Source organism: Petaurus breviceps, unplaced genomic scaffold (assembly GCF_028583685.1).
Source record: "Petaurus breviceps papuanus isolate PSGF00001 unplaced genomic scaffold, PetGlider_PUasm1.0 98, whole genome shotgun sequence".
Classification (NCBI taxonomy): Eukaryota; Metazoa; Chordata; class Mammalia; order Diprotodontia; family Petauridae; genus Petaurus; species Petaurus breviceps.
The window spans coordinates 21,972,428-21,993,551 of record NW_027187460.1 but is presented as its reverse complement, the minus strand read 5'-3'; the positions used below and the strand labels follow the sequence as shown (position 1 = coordinate 21,993,551).

The following is a 21,124-nucleotide window of genomic DNA, read 5'->3' as shown; positions in this document are numbered from 1 at the left end:
TTCTCCAATAGATAAATGATCAAAGGATATAAAAAAGTTCCAAATCACTAAGCAAAATGCAAATAAAATTTTTTTAGGTTCTATCTTGTGCTTGTAAGGTTGGCAAATATGACAAAGGAAAACAGTTTTGGAGGACTTAAAACCTTTGATCACTGTAATGACCAACCATGACTTCAGAAAACTGTAAGAAACCATGCTTTCCATCTCTTGGCAGAGAAGTAATGAACTACAGGACAAGGAGAAAAATCTCTTCAGACATGACTAATGTGTAAATATGCTTTGCTTGATTACACTTTTTAGAAGGGAGGGCTTCTATTTGGAGAAGTAAATATAGACAAGTGAGGGGCTAAGTAGTAATAAGAATGCCAAAAGAAAAAAGGAAAAGAAAGGAAAGAGGATCAATGAAACATTTTTAAAATTCACATAAAAGGAAAAAAAAAGTTCCAGACAGGCAAAAACAAAGTCAATTTTTTTTAATTATCTTGCTAAATTTAATAATTTTAAAAACCATACACAATTGAAATTGAGTTTCATATACTGTCCTTTATTCTTTGCATGCTGAAATATTGATGAAGCAATGTTTGATGTTTATTCCATTCATAATAAAAAAGAAAGAAAAAAGAAAAAAAACTAGCCATGTGACCTTGGGCAAGTCACTTAACCCCAATTGCAAAACAAAAAAAGTAAAACAAAAACATAATAAAAAAGAAAAAAATTTAATGACCTACTTCTAATTCTCTCTTCCAAATGCATGTTATTTATCCCTTTCTATTTCCACTAAAAAATACTCTAATTCAGGCTCTACATACCATCAATTTGAATTATTATAATGTCATTCTAATTAGTTACCTTGCCTCTAAGCTCTTCCTTCTCAAAGACATCCTACACATTACCAGCAAATTATTTTTTTTAAATATTGCTTCCATGATTCCTAATTCTTATGGTACAAAAGAATGTTTTACAAAATTAAAAGAATCTTTCTGGAGCTTGGATGACTCTTAAGATCATACATTCCATTGTCTAGTTCTATTTTACTTATTCAATTTTGTGTCCCAGAGTTCTCAGTCTACTCTAGGATTTCCCTCGCATATAATGTACTTCCCTACCCCATCCCCATCCCTATCCCAAATTCCCTCCTCTTTTATACAATTCCTATCTAGGCTTCAAGACCCGTTTACAGGCTGCACTACTGCTACGTGAAGACTTTCTCCAGTCTTTTTCTGAATTCCTACTCACTGTCGCCCTCACACAAGATGCTCCATATCCTTTCACTGTCTCCTCATACTCATTTTCCACATCCCTAGAATAATCTTCTTTTACAAACCAGCTCAAGTGCCACCTACTATAAAAGGTTCCACCCAACCAACACCTTTCAGACCAAGGCTGCTTTGTACATGCTTTGCAAATATTTCTATGTGTACAGGAAGTCTCCTCTACTAGAATCTAGACTCTTCAAGGTCGGGAATTGTTTTGTTTTAGCTTTGTATCTCCACAATTCCCCTCTTACAATGATAGGCATACATTAAGTGCTTAATTAAATGCTTGTTGATTAACTGATTGATTCCTAATTTCTAGACCACTCAATCTGGCATATAATCAATTAAAATCAACGAATATTAGTGCTAAAAGAGGGCTTAGAGAGCACCCTGCTATCTCATATCATTTTATCTTACATACAGACCATTTGCTATCATACTCTCATCAAGCATGTATAACATATACATACGTAGGTGTTGTAATATAAAACACTTGTGTCCTCAGTGAAATCATAAGGTTCTTGAGAGCAGAAATAATACATTTTATATCATCAACATTCCTGAGTACTGTAGAGGACTATGGTAGAGTAGCATGGTGTTGGTGGAAAGAGGATGAGAAACTAGAGTGAATATAGTAAGAGTTGTTAGTTAAACCTGAACTTCAGTTTCTTCATCTATAAAATGAGGATAATTGGATGTGTACCATCTACAGCCTAGAGTTATTTTAAAAGAAAAAACTTGGAAAATCTTAAAGTCTAAGTATGTAAAGCATATAAATTCTAAACAATTATAGTTGAATTGACTTGTTCAAGGTCTCATAGGCAACAACTGGAAAAGTTAAGTGTTTAAACCCACATCCTCTGACTTTATAGTCTAAGCCTCTTCTGCTATACCGTACTGATGTTAGATTTTTGGAACATTATTTCTTCAAAAATTTTAAATTCACTAGTACAGGATGCTCAAAATCATTTGGAAAATTCCCTAAGTACTTATATGTATTAATTAATAGTTCTGACTAGAAAATTGGCATCTGCTGACATCACAGAAAATAGAAATTATTTCATAAACATAATATGAAATTAATAGCTTAAATACTATTGTCATTCTTAGTTTGAGGACTTAAAAGTTGTATAAGCTATTTACACTGCACAATATCAGAACTGTTTTGACAAATACATGGTGCTGCTTTCCTTACATTGGGCCCTATTAATATTTAAGACATGAAAATGGAAATTAGGATGTTTTAGGATATAATCACTAAAGTCCTAGTTGGTGCCTAACACCTGAGGCTGACATCAAGTGTGGCAACACAATAGTCTGACTCCCTATGTTCTTATTCCTCGCTTCTCCCTCTTGCCTCCTGGTCCCATTTCTTCCTTCCCCCCCCCGCTGAGATCCTCCCTATCTCTGCTGCGCGCTGTCATCCTCATCAGGCTGTGCGTTTTGCCTTTCTTTGAATCCTCAGCACTTAGGACCTGAATGCTTGCTGACTGGCCAAATGACAATTACCAACTGTTCAGACAGTCCACATTGACAAACCATCATCCAACAATACTTATTTTGTTAAAAATTATTCCTCATATCAGTGACATGAAAACTCAAGTCTTTCTCTAGTCTTAGAGATTTACATCCCATTAAAAATGGCCTATTTAAAAATAACTTTAGAGAAGTAAAAGTTAAAACATATAGGCTTAAAGCAATAAAACTGAAATTAATCTTAATCTGCCTATAAAATGAACCAGTAATAAATAACACTAGGGTTCTTAACCTAGAGTTCAAGAACTTGTTTTCTTTTTAAGTTTTTTGATAACTATTTCAACATAATTGGCTTACTTTTTAATTCTATGAATTTTATTTTATGCATTTGAAAACATTATTCTAAGGAGGGATCCATAGGCTTCACCAGACTGTCAAAAGGTTCTCTGGCACAAAAATGGTTAAGAACCTCTGGTTTTGCATTATTAAGGTGTATAAATTATATGGACTTAATACATTCATTACATCTGAAGATGAATATGTGGTCATTTTAATTTTGCATCTTATATAGTCATTAAATGTTTAACATTTGACCACATATTTATCAGAGATGTTTTAGATAGAAATCCTATGTTGGGCAGAAGTGAGGCTTCTGAGAATCCTTCCAAATCTACAGTTCTATGATTCTATGTGGCAACATAGCACAGTGGCTCTGGAACCAAAGGAACTGAATCACCTTGGAAACACAATTACTATAAATGTGACTTTCACTTCCCTGAGCCTCAATTTCATTATCTATAAAAGGAAGGGGCTGGACAACATGTCCCTTTCAGCTCCAACTCTAAGAGCCTATGAAATGTGATAATTATTGATAATGAATAATTTTTTTCAAAAGCTGACATCTAGGGGTTACATTTAGATTTACTATTTTAAAAGAAAAACTTTGTTATTTTGTAATTGGGAATAATACACTTTAGAGTTGGAAAGGGCTTTGAGAATATTTAGTTCAAATATGGAAACACAATAGATACACACCACAGCAACTTCCTAATGGAGTTTAAGGTCTAGTTAAAGAAAGATGACCAACATAAATAACTATAAATCAATAAAATTAGAAAGTAATACATAAGACATAGAAAAAAATTATGTGAAGACCACATGTATATATGAGGGAGGTTATCATCACCTGGAGCAAATTAGGGAGGGCTTCTTGGAAGAGGTAACATTCAGATTAGAGTCTGAAGTATGAGTAAAACTTTAACATGCAAAACAGAGAAACTAGTGAAAAGATAGAACAGTCTAATAAATGGAGGAAGGCAGAAAGCACTGACAATATTTGGGGAATGGACTATAGCCCAGTTAAATTGGAATATATAGTACACATAAAAGAGTATTATAAAATAAGGCTAGAAAGGTCAAATGAGTGACACTGAACTATAATATATCATTGTAGATTATAATAGCAGACTAGACACTGGAACTTGGTAGACAACAGGAAGCCATCAAAAGGCTTTGATCAGAGAAGTAGCAAGTGAGACCACATATATAACTTTGTAAATCTTTAAATCACAAAATAAACATCAATTACTACAGATATACGCATATAGAAGATAAATTTGACAAAAGTATTAAGGATGAATTAGAGTAGGAAGAAAGAGTAGAGGTAGGAAGACCTGTCAGGGGCCTGTTACAAGAGTTCATTAGCATCAATGACATTAAGGTTTCAAAACACCAGAAAGCCAAAAAGTGGAGCTTCCATACACAAGTAATTACAAGAAAAATAAGAAACCTAAAACAAAGTTATCTTTTGTAGGCCAACAATATTCTCTAAAAAAAGGAAAATAAATTAAAAAAATTTAACTGTCACAATCACTGAATGAAGAGCACTGTAGTGATATGAGAAAGACACAACCATAGTCATATTATAAATATGGAAGATGAGGCCAGAAAAATAAAGCAAACTGCCCATGGTCACACAGATGTAGATCTAGCATCCAAACTCAAAACTATTCACTTTACATCTAATGTTCTTTCAACCTACAAAATTACTAGTCTGATTTCTTTACCCCAGACATAATAATAAAGCTCCTATGAAAATTAGTGACTGACCCACCCACATAGGTCTAAACAACTGTAAATACAAAGTCCCAAAACAGGAGTTTTAAATGATCCACAAAATTTACAAAGTACTGCTTTAATACTGTAACTTTTCATTTACATCATAAGTTGATTTATATACAATGAGGGAATGAGGTAGTATAAGAGTTCAGATGAGTAAACTTTTGTGGGCCTTAGTATTTTATCTTAAAGACAGATAAAAAAATTATCTTCATAAGAGTATCTGGTTTATAAATCTCTCAAAAAAAGATCCTATAAGTCCACTTAGAAACATGTTTTAGCATAAAACAATATCAACATTCAGAGATTTTGTGCTTTTCAACACAACTGTTATGACATATACTAAAGGAAAATACCATAAAAAGAAAATCACTACATAAATTCCCTTTTAAAAGGTCAGATCATTTTTGAATGTTACTTTGAAAAAGCACTCTAATAACACAATTATTCATCTACCTCAGATTTTCATTTTCTGCAAATCACAATGCAAAGTAAATGTATGTACCAACAGTTTTATGTTTAATGTTATCATTTTTAATGCCAAAATTCTTCAATAAAGACCAAACTATGAAGCCTCTTCATGGTACAGAAATTACCACAAATTCTCCAAGGTTTTATTAGCAAAATCACAAATTGTAACAGGTTCTAAAATACAGAAAAGGCTTATCAGATAGGCCTAATGCCAGAATATACATATATACATGCATTATATATGTACATATATGCACACACATAGCTATATGTGTATGTCACCTAAGGATCAAGCTAAGAGTAGCCATCAAGTGATGAATTATAACTTTTTTTTTGAGGGGGGATGGAATGGAGGAAGGGGAAGCACATAGCAGCTCAGGAAAAGCCACCTAAACAAAGACATCTAAGGACCTATTTGCACTGATAAAAAATCGCTATTTATGAAATCGCAAATCTTAAGTGAAAAATCTCAAAATATATAGTTATCCCTTCTACATTGTGGGGGTTAGAGGTGCAGCACTCTCTCGTCTGGAAAAGTTGTGTAAAATTTTTTGGTCCTCCCTTCATACCAGAAAAGTCTGAATTTTTTTCTTTTTCTTTTAAGAGGCATTAACAGTACCTTATATAAAATCTGGATTAAGTTATTTTGTTAATGGCTGTGTGTTATCTACCAGTGTTCATGTGTCATATGCAATTTGCAAAAAACTCTCAAAAAATTTCCATTTAGTTGCTTATGCTAACCTGTGATATATTGAAATCACATTGCAGAAAGTCGCGATGTGGAAATATAACTCTATTTTTGTATTTAATTCTCACAAATGTGAAACCACCTCGCTAGAAATTTTAAATATAACAAAATTGTAGATGGTTGAAACTGGAAGTGAGCTTTTAGACTGTCTAGTTCAACTCCCACATTTTACAAATGAGGAAACTGGAAAAGATCATGAAAGTCTGAGAAATTAATGGTACAGGAAGGACTAGAACCCTAAAATACCAACTTCTGTACAAAGAGCTATGTCCACAAACTGACCAAAAGCCTATACAAATATTTTGCTAATACAAAATACTTAGTTAGCATAGCCAATTTCCTGGATAAAATAAGTATTTATAAATATTAGCTTATTTAGAAAGATAATTGCACATGCTGGATATAGCAAATATACAATGTTAAATGTATAATGTTCAAAATGTTTTTCAAACTTGCTTTGGTTTTGACAGAGGGAGGGGGAAGGTAAGAGACAGAGGGAAGGAAAGGAAGGGAAAAAAGTGAAGAATAAAGCATGTTTACAGTCGCAAAAGAAAGGTTGTTGGCTGTTTGGTATACTACTGTTCTGTCCTAAGATAATACAGGGTCCTAAGGTGATTTTTGACTACATACAGGTCTTATGTAGAAAATCACTTTACCTGGAAAGACTTATGTAAACTGATGCGGAGTGAGAAGAGCAGAACCAGGAGAAATTTGTACACAATTACAGACACAACATGATGACCAACTTTGATAGCCTGGACTCTTCTCAGCAATGCAAGGTTATAAGACAATTCCAAAAGACTCATGAGGAAGGAGATGTCTACATTCAGAGAAAGAACTAGAAAGAACAGAGTTTGAATGCAGACTGAAGCAAACTACCTGCTCTCTTTCTTTTTCATGTTTGGTTTTATTTCCTCTTTCCCATTGTTCATTTCATCTGTTACAATCCTTCTTTACAACCTGACTAATGTCTAATGTGAAAGTATTTGCAGATCCTATACTTGATTACATGCTGCCATGGCCGGGGGGAGAGGGAGAGGGATTTGAAACTCAAGGGTTTGTGGAACTGAATCTTGTACACTAAAAGTAAACAAACAAATCAATAAAAGACAAAAAATAAAATAAAATCACTACAAAATGAAGTTAAAAAAAGAGATATTCATCACATCAGTAGCAAAAGTCACTTAAGGGGAAGATGTAGAAGATAGGCACAAAGAGAGAAGGAAATCTATTTTTGTAGTAGCTCTAAGGGCATGACTAGAGATTTTAAAAAAAAAACCACCTTACATTCATTATATGTTTTTCCTGCCATCGATTATGTACAAAATACTATGTTAAGCACTGGTAGAAGACAGAAACATAAATGAGATGGTTCCTGCCTTCAAGAAGTTTATGATTCAGTGTTGAGGTTGTTTAGTTTTTTTTAGCTGTGTCCAATTTTTCACGACCCCTTTCAGGGTTTTCTTAGCAACGATGCTGGAATGACCTGCCATTTCCTTCTCCAGTTCATCTTATAGATGAGTAAACTGAGGCAAACAGTGAAATGACTTGCCCAGGGTCACACATCTAGTAAGTGTTTGAGGCCAGATTTGAACTCAGGAAGATGAGTCTTCCAGACTCCAGGCTTGGGACTCTATCCACTGTGCCACCTAGCTGCCCTTAAAATCTAGTAAGCAATCTTAAAATTTAATAATGAAATGGACTAAAAGTCAGTAACATTAAAATATCAAGTCTCCAACCCAGAGTTGAAGAACTTAACCTACTGCTCTCCTCCCTCTATCCTATCATTGTATAGTGATACCAAGCTTTTAATATTTCTTAGCTTACCCTCCAATTGCTGACTGCATAAAGTAACAGGAGGATAATCCAACCTCAAGAAATATTTAATTAAAATTAGAAAAAAGGAAAAGATATGGGTCAATCACTATAAATTTTTTTTGAAGTTTGTTCTAACAATATTCTAACAGTAGTAGTATATATCTAACAGTATTCCTAATTTTTAGGAATAAAATCAAAAGAAAGGTTTACCTAGTCTCTGCAGATTCAAACACTTCTTATTCAATGAATTTAGTCTCTCTGAGATGGATCTATGACATTATTTGATGTATTAAGTAGCCAATGTTCCAGAAAAGAGAAAGCAAAACTTAAAACTAGTACAGAAAATAAAATTTATGTAAAGTACAAAAAATCAAATGTCCAAAGTTATGCAAGTATATTTAAGCATGTACAAAAGAGCACTATACTTAGGTTCTATTTTATTTTAGAGTGTTGCCTTCTTTGGTTTGTTTGCTAGCAAAGTTTCTCTAAAGATCTTTACTCTGGGAGGACTTAGTTTTGAATATGGGTACCCAAGAAGGTTTATTATAAAGGTCTTAAAAAGATATGTCTCATAATGTATTAGACCAAAAAAAGCACAAAAGACTAAAAATGGAACACTTTATTTCTTGTAGGATATATCGAATTCAATTTTGGGACTAACAACATTTTTATATTATATAATAGCATACAAGGGGATAAGTCTTAACCTAAAAAAAAAAGAAAATAATGGGAAATAGACTAGAAAAAAAAACAATTAAATCCATAAGTATTACTCATTTGTTTTTAATTAAATGAAATCCTATTTTGGATGAGGTGGTGATGAGGGGTGAGAAGCTGTGGAGGCAAATTGCCTCCAAAGTGTTTAGGAATAATATTAACAAGAGGGAAAAGTTAGTTTAAGAAAAAGTCTTTTTGAGTTTCTCAACAAGAGTCCAATGCTTCCTGATTGAAGGTACTTAATAAGCAATAAGTAACATCAGGACAAAGCAAAAGCAATCTTATCATTTCCTAGAAAGAATTCTCAAAATTGCCCATTAAATTTAAATCCTATAGACTATATTATCAAGCAGGTTACAACTAAAATTATACATTTCTCTTCTTAGGTATGTATGTAATTAAAAGTTTTTGCTTCACTTGTTAACAAGAAAGTCACATAATATTAAATTAAACCTAAAAGAGGTCATTTGTTCACAACCTGACCTACTAAAGACAGAAAGGCTTGAAGAGGTGGTAATATTACCCAAATAATAGTATTTTAGATACCTAGATTTTTTTCTATTTTTCTTTTCAAATTTTTATTTTCAGTTCCAAATTCTCAACCTCTACTACCCAATACAAAAATGTAGTCATGCAAAACAAATGTTTCAATCTATACTCTGAGTCTATCATTTCTCTATCTGGATATGGATAGCATGTTTCATCATGAGTCCTTTGAACTGTGATTGGTCATGGTATTAATCTCAGTAAGACTTTAAAAGTTAATTATGTTTACAATACTGCTGCCATATATATAAATTGTTCTCCTAGTTCTACTCATTTCACTTTACATTAATCTCATCCCCATCATTTCTTATAGCACCACAGTATTCCATTGTATTCATATGCCACAGCTTTTTCAATCATTCCCAAATGATAGGAACCTTCTCAGATCCAAAATCTTTAACACTACAAAAAGAACTGCTATAAATATTTTTGTACATGTAGGTCTTTTTCCTCTTTCTTTTATCTCATTGGATACAGACCCAGTAGTGGTATTGCTGGGTCAAAGGGTATACAAAGTTCAATAGTTTTTTGGGCACAGTTCCAGAATGGTTGCACCAGTTCACAGTTCTACCAACAGTGCTTTGGTGCACCTGTCTTTGTACATTCCCCTCAGCATTTGTCATTTCCCTTTTCTGTTATTTTAGCCAATCTGATGGCTGAGGTGCTACCTCAGAGTTGCTTTAATTTGGTTTCTCTGATTATTAGTGATTTATAGGATTTTTTTCATATGACTATTGATAGCCATGATTCCCTCTGAAAACTGTCTATTCATATCAATTAGGAAATGGCTCTAATTCTTGTAAATTTGACTGTTCCATATTTACCTTAGAAATGAGAACTTCATCATAAACTTATTGCAAAGATTTTCCCCCAAGTTTGCTGCTTTTCTTCTAATTTTAGCTATACTGGTTTTGTTTGTGCAAAACTTTTAATGTATTTTTATACATTATTTATGTATAAAATTATCTATTTCATGAACATATCAAACTCTCATTTAGTCATGAACTCCTCCTCTTCTCAGAGATCTAACAGATAATTTCTTCCACAATTCACTGATCTGCTTAATCAATTCCTCTTTATGTTTAAGTCACTTTCCCATTTTGAGCTTTATCCTGAGATATGGTATGGGATGTTGATCTATGCCTGCTTTCTAACCAGACCACTTTCTCATTTTCCCAACAGATTTTGTGAAATAGTGGGTCTTCTCCAAATACCTGGAATCACTGGGTTTATCAAACAAGTAGGTGAATAAGTTCATTTGCTTTGGTATATTTGTGCACCTATTATGTTCCAATGACCACAACCTTTTTATTTCTTTTGCTTTTTGGAGGGTAATTGGGGTTAAGTGACTTACCCAAGGTCACAGCTAGTTTTTTTTTTTGTGTGTGTTGTGTCTGAGACCGCATTTGAACTCAGGTCATCCTGACTCCAGGGCCAGTGCCTAACTTTTTTATTTCTAACCAAATACCAAATTATTTTCATGTTTACAGATTTTTAGTTTAGTTTAAGATGTGGTACTGCTAGGTCCCCTACCTTCTCATTTTTTTTCATTGATTCCCTTGATATTCTTGATCTTTGGTTCTTCCAGATGAATTTTATTATTTTTTCTAGCTCTGTAAAATAATCCTTTGGCAGTTTGACAGATATAGCACTGAGTAAATTAATTTGGTAGTAGTATCATTTTTATCATATAGGGTTGTCCTACCCACTGGCAAATAATATTTCTCCAATTGTTTAGATGTCTTTATTTGTGTGATTATTTGGTAATGGTGTTCATATGGTCCTGTGTATATCTTGGCAGACAGATTCCCAAGTATTTTATACTATTGGTAATTATTTTAAATGGAATTTTCCATTCTATTTCTTCCTCCTAGGATTTTTTTTTAGCAATACACAGAAATGCTGATGATTTTTGAGGACTTATTTTATATACTGCAACACTGCTGAAATTGTTAATTGTTTCAATAAATTTTTTAGTTAACTCTCCAACGTTCTCTAAATAGACTATCATAGCACATTCGAAAAGTATTGTTTCCCCACTGTCTATGCTTCAATTTCTTTTTCTTTTCTTATTGCTACAGCTAGCATTTCTAGAATAATCAACAACAATGGTGTGTGATAGTAATGGCAATTAAAGATTCCCCTGTATTGGCTTGGTTTTCAAATTGATTGTGTTAAAACCCAGAGCTTGTTAATCCCACCTGTGGGATGGACTTGTTGATGTGAAAAGAAAGTCCTGAACTGGGAGGAGCTGGTGACGTAGATTTGGAGAGACAAGGGAGAGGCAGAAGAAACTTCTTTTTGGAAGCAGCACCTCGTGGAGAGAGGGAGACTAAGAGAATTGCTGGTGGCCGCTTTGAATTGCCCTGGACTTTTGAGACCTGCCCCCTGAGCTGCCAAGGACTGAGGAGACATGGCTGTTTTGCTGGTACTTTGTCTGTCTGTTTTGATGTTATTTTGCCAGATTTGTCCACTGGTGAAAGACAGTCCTTTTGTTGAAGAAGTCCTGGAACCTGGCTGTTCACTAAGAAGCCCTGAGACTGTCCTGCAGACAGAGAGTGAATACTGTCCACTGGTGAAGGACAGTGCTGTTGTTGCAGGGGTCTGGAGACTGTCCTGCAGACAGAGTGAATACTGTCCACTGGTGAAGGGCAGTGCTGTTGTTGCAGGGGTCTGGGAGCCTTTCTGTTGGTTCAGAAGCCCTGAAGAAGGATTTTCTTGTTGTATGTTTACAGAAATCCTGGGAGAGGGCTTTGCTAATGTGTTCAGGGGTTCTAGGACTGTTCTACAGACAGAGGATGAATTCATGAAGGGACTGGCAATGTATCTTATGGCCTTGCTAAGCCTTGTCTCCCCAGGAACTAAGATTGCTGAGAACTTGCCTCGTGTCAAGATGAAGAAAAGACCTCCATTTGGGTATTAAGTGCTGTGTTTAAACTTGATGTAACTCTGGGGTAGATTCAATTGTGATCCAGGGGTGGGGAACTTTTGACCTTAAGTTTGGAAACTAATCTCCATTTGAGAAGAGGGGCTTTGTGGTGGACTTAATTAAGGTATAGCCTAGGGGTGGAGAAGTATTTAGAACAGAGACTTTGTAATTGATTGAATGATTGGAAGGTCCTGGGGTGGGGTAGTCCTTGGAGATTATTTAATCATGTTTAGTAAATGCTGTATTTGGAATGATGTCATGTTTTGATCTTCTCTGTTCTTGGTTGGTCACTGAATAAAATGGAGAGCACCTATGCTGGTATTCTGAACCTTGGGAAGTTGCCTTTCCTTGGCATTATATTACATGGTGATAATGAAAATTCTTGCTTCACCCATGACTTCCTAGAAAGTCTTCTAGCTTATACCCATTACAGATGATGTTGGCTCTTGGTTTTGGGCAGATACTACTTAGTATTTTAAGGAAAGCTCCATTGATTCCTATGTTTTAAAAAGGAAAGGATACTTATTTTGTCAAAAGATTTTCCTCCATCTATTGAAATAGTAATTTTTGTTGTTTTTGCAATTGATGTGGTCAGCTATGTATAGTTTTCCTAATACTGATTCAGTCCATTCCAAGTATAAATCCAGTCTGGTCACTGTATATGATCTTTATGATATACCACTGCAATCTCCTTGCTAGTGTTTTATTTATAATTTTTGTTTCAATATTCCATAGGGAAATTGTTCTAGTTTTCCCTCTGTTTTGACTTTCCCTGGTTTAAATAACAAAGTCCGATTTATGCTATAAGAGGACATTCTGTAAGATTCCTTTACCTATATTTTCAAACAGTTTATGTAATAATGGAATTAATTTCTCTGTAAATATTTAGTGGAATGTGTTTGTAAATCCATCTGGCCTACGGTTTTTCTTTCTCCCTTAGGGAGTTTATTTTTGTCTTAATATCTTTTTCTAAGGTAGAATTAAGCATCCTATTTCCTGTTCTGTTAATCTGGGCAATTTATATTTTTGTAAGTATTATCTATTTGTTTAGATTGTCGATCTTATTAACATAGAGTTGGATGAAATAGCGCATAATTCCTTTTATTTCCTCTTCACTAGCTATGAATTCATCTTTTTCATTTCTGATATTGATGATTTGGTTTTCTTCTTTTCTTTGAAAAAATAAAATTGGTCAACAGTTTATTTTGTTCAGTTGCTCTGTTTTGTTCTTAAAAAACAACAACTCCTAGTTTTATTTGTTAGTTCAATGTGTGTTTGTTTTTAACTTTCAATGCTGTTAATCTCTCTCATTTTCAGAATTTCTAATTTGGTGTTTTTTTATTTGTTGGTTTTCTCATTTTTTCTTAGTTGTATGCTCAATTTGTTGTGTTCTCTCCTTTATTGATAAAATTGTTTAGAGACAAATTTTCTCCTAGTGTGTTGGCTGTATCCCACAAATTTTGGCATGTTACTGCTGTCATTATCTTTAATGAAATTATTCATTATTTCTATGATTTGTTCTTTCACCCACACATTCTTTAGAATTGTTATTCAGTTTCTAATTAAAATTTAATCTTTGTTTTAAGGCCCTTTATTGAATGTAATTTTATTGTATTATGGTCAGGAAAAGATGCATTTAATATTTCTGCTTTTCTACATTTCTTTGTAATGTTTTGATAGTGTCATTCAGAGCTGGAAAATATATATACTTCATTCTATTCTCATTCAATACTCTCCAAAAGCCTATCATACCTAACTTTTTAAAAAAGTTAAATTAATTAATTTTTTTCTTATTTACTTTGTGGTTAGATTTATCTAGTTCTGAGAAGGATGAATTGAAGTCCCTCAATATTACAGCTTTACTGCCTATTTCTTCCTATAACTCAATTAATTTTTCCCTTAAGAATCTGAATGCTATGTGTGAGAAATAATTATTTATTAATAACTAATTATTGCATTAGTACCAAGACTTTTTTCCCTTATCTACTTCCTCATCCAGAAATCAACCAGTGTGGGAAATCTGCCTCAAAGATGTACCCAGGCCAAGATCTAATCAGACAGTAAAAGAAATTCTAAGTGAGGTTAAAGGGTATATTCCTGATCATTGTGTTTGCTCAGACAGGACTCAGAAATATGGATGCTCTCTTGATAAGCATCAGTGATCAAAGACTTGGGTGATGATCCAAGTCACATACTCCAAGACCCTCACTGTAATACAGCCCACCCTCTCATTGTAATATTCATTCTCTCATTAATTGTTAACTAATCAGTGTTGATTGCCACCCCTCAGGAACACCTACTCTTTGAAGGGCATATAAACTGTGAGCCCACCACCACGATGGGTCTTTGGTCTAAGAGAGATGGCCAAATGACCATCCTTTCATTAATACGCATGCTTGCCTTATTAACAAAGTGATTAAATTACCCAGAAATTATTTCTTGCAAACCTTTTTAAATGCCACAGTGCCACCTGATGCGCATATATGTTCAATACTTATAATAGTTTATCATCCAAGGTACCTTTTAGCAAAATGTAGTTTCACTGATTATTTCTTTAAGTATAATTCTGCATTTGCTTTGTCTAAGATCATGACTGCGACCCATGACTTTTTTCTTTAAACTGAAACAAAACAGAGTCTGCTCCAGCCCCCTATTTTAACTCTATACATAGATTTCTGTTTCAAGTATATTTCTGGTAAACAACATACTGCTGGATTCTGGTTTCTAACCTATTCTGCTATTCACTTTCATTTTATGGATAAATTGATCCCCTTCACATTCACAATTATAATTGGTAACTGTGTATTTCCCTCCATCTTCTTTTCTTGTACTTACCCTTCTCTCTTTTACCCTGTCCCCTCTTTAACAGGTCTGTTTTGCTTCTGACCACAGCCTCTCTTAATGTACCCTCCCTCTTATTTCCATTTTCTCACTCCTTTCTCTTATCCCCTTTCCCTACTACTTTTCTGCTGGGTAAAGTGAGCTAATTTTTTTTTAAATACAGTATAGCTTTTTAAAAACAATCTTAAAGCAAATTCCAATGAAGAATGCAAAATGGAGATTTAAGAACCACTTTCCTATTTTATATTGCCCAAACTTGGGAGATCTCTGCTAGAAATTTAAGGCATCTGTTCAAATGTGTACATTTCTACATACAACTTTTAAGTTTAAGTTAAACAGGTCTATTCCTTATTTCCTCAACAATATCACTAACTTAATGGGACACTCATTATTCTTTATATCTACCACACTACCTGTGACACAGTGTCATCCCCACAATAGATTCCCAATAAATATTTGTCACTGAGTAGATAAAAATTCTTGCATGTGTCCTTGAGGAAGATGGCCTCAAGGACTTCTGAGAATTCTTCTATGGGAAATTTATTTAGAGGATCTAAAATGTGGATAATATAGTTTCATCTTGAATGATTAACAGATTAAATACAACAGAACTATGACACAACTCTAGTCTAACCCATTTGGATAAGAAGTACTTCAATATCAAGAACTTCTCTGGCAAGGTAACTGCAATTAATAAATCCTCAAATTAAGGATTTTTGAAAACATAAAAATGTGTGATAAGGTCAATATCAAAGAGGACTTGATGTCATCCCATACAATTGTTATATACCATGTAACACTGGCTTTTTTACATTAGAATCCCAGAAACAAAAGGTTAATTATGAGAATCATAAAACTTTAGAGCTGGAGGGGACCATCAGAAATCACTGTATTTAACACCCTCATTTTACAAATGAAACTCAAAGAGGGTAAGTGGCCCACCCAAGGTCATGAAGCTAATTACTAACAAAGCTGAGAAAAGAGATCTCCTGACTATTATTAGTTCGGATAGGTGGTTTCTTTCCATTATACAAGACTACCTAGGAGCCTTTCCTGAAGAATATACACCAAGATAGTGACACTGACATTCTATCAAGATAGAAAGATTTCAAGTATGTACTCTTATATCATATTATTCATCTGAGAACCAACTTAGCTAAGATTAGAAAGGCTTTTAGTCACAATATTAGTCAACAAATGAACTATTTTCAGCCACAGAAGTTAGGAAACCCTCTCTTAACATTTGGATGAGTTGCAATCTGCATGGCAGAGAAGTGTCCACACTGTTGAGACTGGATCACTCTTTTAAAGAACTTTCTGTATACAGACCAACTAACAAAGGTCTTGTACAAGTACAAATCTCAAGTGCAACATATTTGTGTAGGAATTATAATTCTTCTGCCTCAAGGTCTACTATAGTGAACATAGTTTTATAATTTTCATATTAATGTAACTGAGGAAAATATTCTTTGTTACCACTGGAGCCCTGAGACCAAAACTCCAATAAAGCATGAAAAATGTGGGGAAAAGCTTTAATGATTTATACTAGACAATTATTTAGAACATAAAGTCAATTAAATCTTATGGCTGCTAGCTAATACTTCTTCAAAATAACTAAGGTTATTAAGGGTAAAGTACAAACAATACCCATAATTTTAAAAATTACATACAAGAAAAAAGGTATAAAAGAACAAAAAACCCAAGAAACTTGTCACCGATCAAATTATTAAACAACATATTAAATATACAATGCATGATTCCATAGCAGACTAAAGAAATACTTCTGGTTTGAATATCAGTAAATTAGTAATGGAAAACCAAGACATCTAGTTGACATGATAAAAAAATTTTTAACATCACCTAAATAGCTATCATACTTGTCATGATGAATTGGCTAATAGGGGTTTTAAAAAATCTAGGCATCCCAAGTGCAAGATGTGAAACTGAGGACTAGAGAAAAGAAAACAATTCAAAAAGCAGTGTAGGCTTTTGGTCAAATGAATGAATCTGAAACATATCTAGAGAGTAATGATTTTTTTTAAATTGAGAAATAAGTAAACAGACTCAAAACCAACATCATGTTAAATTTTAATCAAGACAAAGTTATGAGGTATCTCAAGTAATTGTGTGTATATGTGTCTGTGTATGGACATACAGACATATATCTCAGTTCTCCAAATGGAAAAGCAGAACTTTGAAAAGGGTAAAACTTGAGGAGGCTGGGTGGCACAGTGAATAGAGCACCAGCCCCGGAGTCAGGAGCACCTGAGTTCAAATCTGGCCTCAGACACTTAACATAAAAACTAGCCATGTGACCTTGGGCAAGTCACTTAATCCCAATTGCCCTCCAAAAAGCAAAAAAAGAAGAAAAGTGTAAAACTGGAGTTTCTCTTAGCAACTTTATTATTTACAGCTAAAAGGGTCTTGAAATTAATTCAGTTATCAAGAAAAACATTCTTCCCTCCTACTTCTAAAGAAAGAGGGTAAAAAAAAAAGTTGCAATAAATTTAGTTTCATTATTTCCTACTTTAAAAGCCAAAAATAAAAAACGCTGATTCTCTATAAGCAGCATTTTTAGAAAGTTCTAAATAAGAGTAGAACTTTTCCTTTAAACTATAATTAGTATTTTTTAATCTTAAATTTTGATATACATTTGAATAATAATATACCCACAAAGATTTACTTACCTATAGCCAGTGCTGGTATTTCTAATGTTGTCCCTCTATCTGTCATTTAAAAAAAAGAAAGAAAAAGAAAATTCTGAAATATTACTCAGCTTCTATACAAAATTTGGAAAAACACAACTTTAAAAAATAAAGCTAATTCTGCCTTATAAATTATATGTATACATCTTGTACCAAATTTTAAATGAATTATTTTGTAACATTCAATACAATTATTTGACTCTTTTTCATTGAAGACAGAAACTTTGTAGGAAATTACAGTTAAAGACAAGACCCAGATCAGTTATATAAAAAGAAACAATAGCTATCATACCACACTGTTTTAAAACATTTCTATAGGATAACCTAGTGGTTCAGGCACCAGATGGAAACAAGATGAGAAAAGTTAAACTGAATACATTATTCACTATGAAACCATCAGGCCCAATGTTGGTTCTTGAAGGTATGTTTTAAAGTCTCAAAATATCTGGTATTCCAAGTTTCAATACAAAGTTTTCATATCTTATACTGCCACCCAAATGTTTGATGTGATTAAACTTCTATGTCTACAGTTTAAACTTCTACAAATTAAACTTCTGCTTCTACAGTTTAAAAAAAAAGTCATAAGAAAAGCACTTTGTCAAAGATTTGGACATTTCACAATAAGTAACCATCTGATTTGGTTTGAGAAACCAAATTTAATTAAAGAAACATGTTAAATACTAAAATTTAACTGCATGTTTACACTATTTTAAGTCTTAAAATGTTATCAGTAAAGGTTTCATAATAAGCTTAACATCTCAATTAGAAGCTATAGCAATATCATCTAAATATCAACTGTATTTTAAAATGTTATATCTATATATTCTCTCTGAAATTACTCTATTTTCTTACGCTACTGCCATTAATGCAACCTATGCCTCACTGTGGCACAAGTAACTCTGGTTTCTCAAAGATTATTGTAAAACAGCACAAACTCTGGGTAGGTCCAATCAAACTGAAAAGTCTTTGAGTAAGGGCTTAGCAGTAGAATGTTCTTTATTGAAGTATTGGTCTACCTAGCTAAATTTGGAAAGGCTAATCATAATCACCAAAAGAATGGCTACCAGACGATAAAATTTCTTCGCACAGAGCAACTCATGAATAATGCCAAAAATCCATATCAAAAGAAAGTAAGCCCACAGCCAAGAAACTGATTTGGTTATTCTAATTTATTTTTACTATATAACCCACTAGTTCAGGGAGTTAACATTTTTATAAATAATTTCTCATTGTCCTCATCAAGCAACTCAAAATGTCAGTCATTCAACTTATCACTCTAATCTCATCAGCTTTTAAAATGTAAATTCAATGTAATTATGTATTGTCAAAGTTCTTCACATGACAGGATTATTTCCTGATACAGAACTATATTATATTATAAAAAACAACAATGTAACAATATACAATGCTGAGCTGTTTGGACACAGGTCTCCATTTTATGAAAACTCGACTTTCAAACAGAATACAAAACCTGATATCAAATTCATGGTAGCTTTCCCCCAAATACCTGAAGTTTGATCAGCTTTTAAAAGTTGCTTTCTCTTAGGCAGATACTGAATTTTAATCTTAATTTTAATTTTAATCAGTACATACCCTACACCACAATAAGACAATTCCTCACTGTTGGGGGGAAAACCTACAGCTAAGATGAAACTATTCCTGGAATCTTTAAGTGGTATTCAGCAAAGCATTTTCCCCATAAAAACAATATAAATGGAGATTAGGTGTAGTACTAAATATCATGTGCATTGTGACTTAAGACACTTCTTTCTATAGGTTAGCTAGGAATCTATCCTGCCAAAGATTGATTATGCTTAAGAACACACCACAGTAAAGAAAAACTCTAAAATAAATTAATCTGCATAATCTATTTTTCACCATTAACATTTCTACTTCCTTCCAGTCATCATTCTACATAATCACAGAACATTGTGCACTTGTGAAATTTTTAATTAGAAGTATCTGTTTTTCATTACTCTAATAAGACTATAAACTCTTTGAGGGCAAGAACTTTTTCTTATCTAAAATTATTTGTCATTGTGCTCCTTATACAGTGGATAATAGGGAGAAGGGAGGTGGAGGGAAGGGATGACAATATGCGCTTTGCGCTTAAATGCAAACTCACTGTATCTTAGATTTAATAAAACTATAGTCCACAACAAAGGAGATGAGAGTACCACTATTCTCTACTCCATTAAGTCTACATTTGGAATACTGTGTTCAGTTTGGGGTACCACATGAAAACATCATGGCTACCTTCAAATAACAGGATCATAGATTTAAAGCTAAAAGAACCTAAGAGGAGAAATTAAAACCTGTCCTGCTTGAGCCCTGAAGGAACTCAGAGCAACAACAGCTACACTTTGTGAAGATTCAAATTCATTCAATTCAATTCAGCAAACAAATTATTAAGCACTTCCTATGTGTGTTTAAATGCTGGTGAAACAATAAAGGGCAAATACCTGGCCCCAGCTCTCAGTGAGCTCATTTTAATAATGTGTAGAAAATATGCTGACAACTATGTACATACAACACACACACACACAATTCTAAAAGGGAAAGCACTAGCATTAAGCAGGATCAGGAAAGACTTCCTGATGTTAAGATAAGAAGATAAAGCATTCTAGGAACTGGGAACAGCCTATTAAAATTCACCCAGTTGGAAAATGGAATGTCTTGTGTGAAGAATAGCAAAGAGGTCAGCATCACTTGATTGCAGAGTACACAAAGGTTAGTCAAGTGTAAGAAGAGAGGAAAGGTAGGAAGGGGCCAAATTATATAAAGGGTTTTAAAAACCAAACGGAGGATTTTATATTCTACCCTAGCAGATAAAACAGAAAAGAACTCGAGTCTACTGAAGAGGGGGGAATGACATGGTCAGATCTGTATTTTAGAAAAATCAGTCTGACAGCAAGTGAAAGATGAACTGGGGTGGGGAGCCAACCAAAAAGCAAGCTACTGCAATAGTTCTGGCATGAAATGATGAGGGTCTGCACCTAGGTACTGAAAGTACCAGAGGAAAGAAGTAGGCATATATGAGAGATGTTGTAAAAGTAGAATCAATAGGATTTTGCAATACTTTGGGTACAGGAGGTGAGTGAGAGGTTGAGTATGACACCTACATTGTGAACCTAGTGAGAGAACACAGTTTTAAAAAAAGTGAAAAGGAGGCTGAAGCACCCATTAGAGAGAGTTTTTTCATGAAAGGAAAGAGAGAATCAGGACAATAGCTATCAGGGATGAACAAATCAAGTGAGGGTTTCTTAAAAATGGGAACGACATGGGTATGTTTGCTGGCAGCAAGAAAGAAGGCAGGAGACAAGGAAAAGACTGAAGATTAGTGGGTACAGTAGAGATAATAAAGGGGGTAATCTGCTGAAAAAGACAGGATGGAATAGGATCACTTGTACATGGTAAAGAAAAGTCTACCTCTTCTTATGAAAGACGGGTGAAAGAAGAGATAATGAGAAAAGGCATCTGACTGATACAAGGCGAGAAG

At 33.7% G+C, this 21,124-nt stretch overlaps 1 protein-coding gene across 7 annotated transcripts in view; it reads right to left on the bottom strand.

The window, feature by feature from the left end:
• Nucleotides 1-21,124, bottom strand: part of CYRIB (CYFIP related Rac1 interactor B) — a 191,856-nt gene that overhangs the window by 50,492 nt on the left and 120,240 nt on the right. For 6 of the 7 annotated variants that reach the window (XM_069081129.1, XM_069081125.1, XM_069081123.1 and 3 more), the window contains exon 2: nt 17,608-17,646. The gene's annotated coding sequence lies outside the window, so the exon portion shown is untranslated. Of the gene's footprint in view, nt 1-17,607; nt 17,647-21,124 lie in introns of those variants that run through there. The other variant, XM_069081130.1, reaches the window with a different exon arrangement.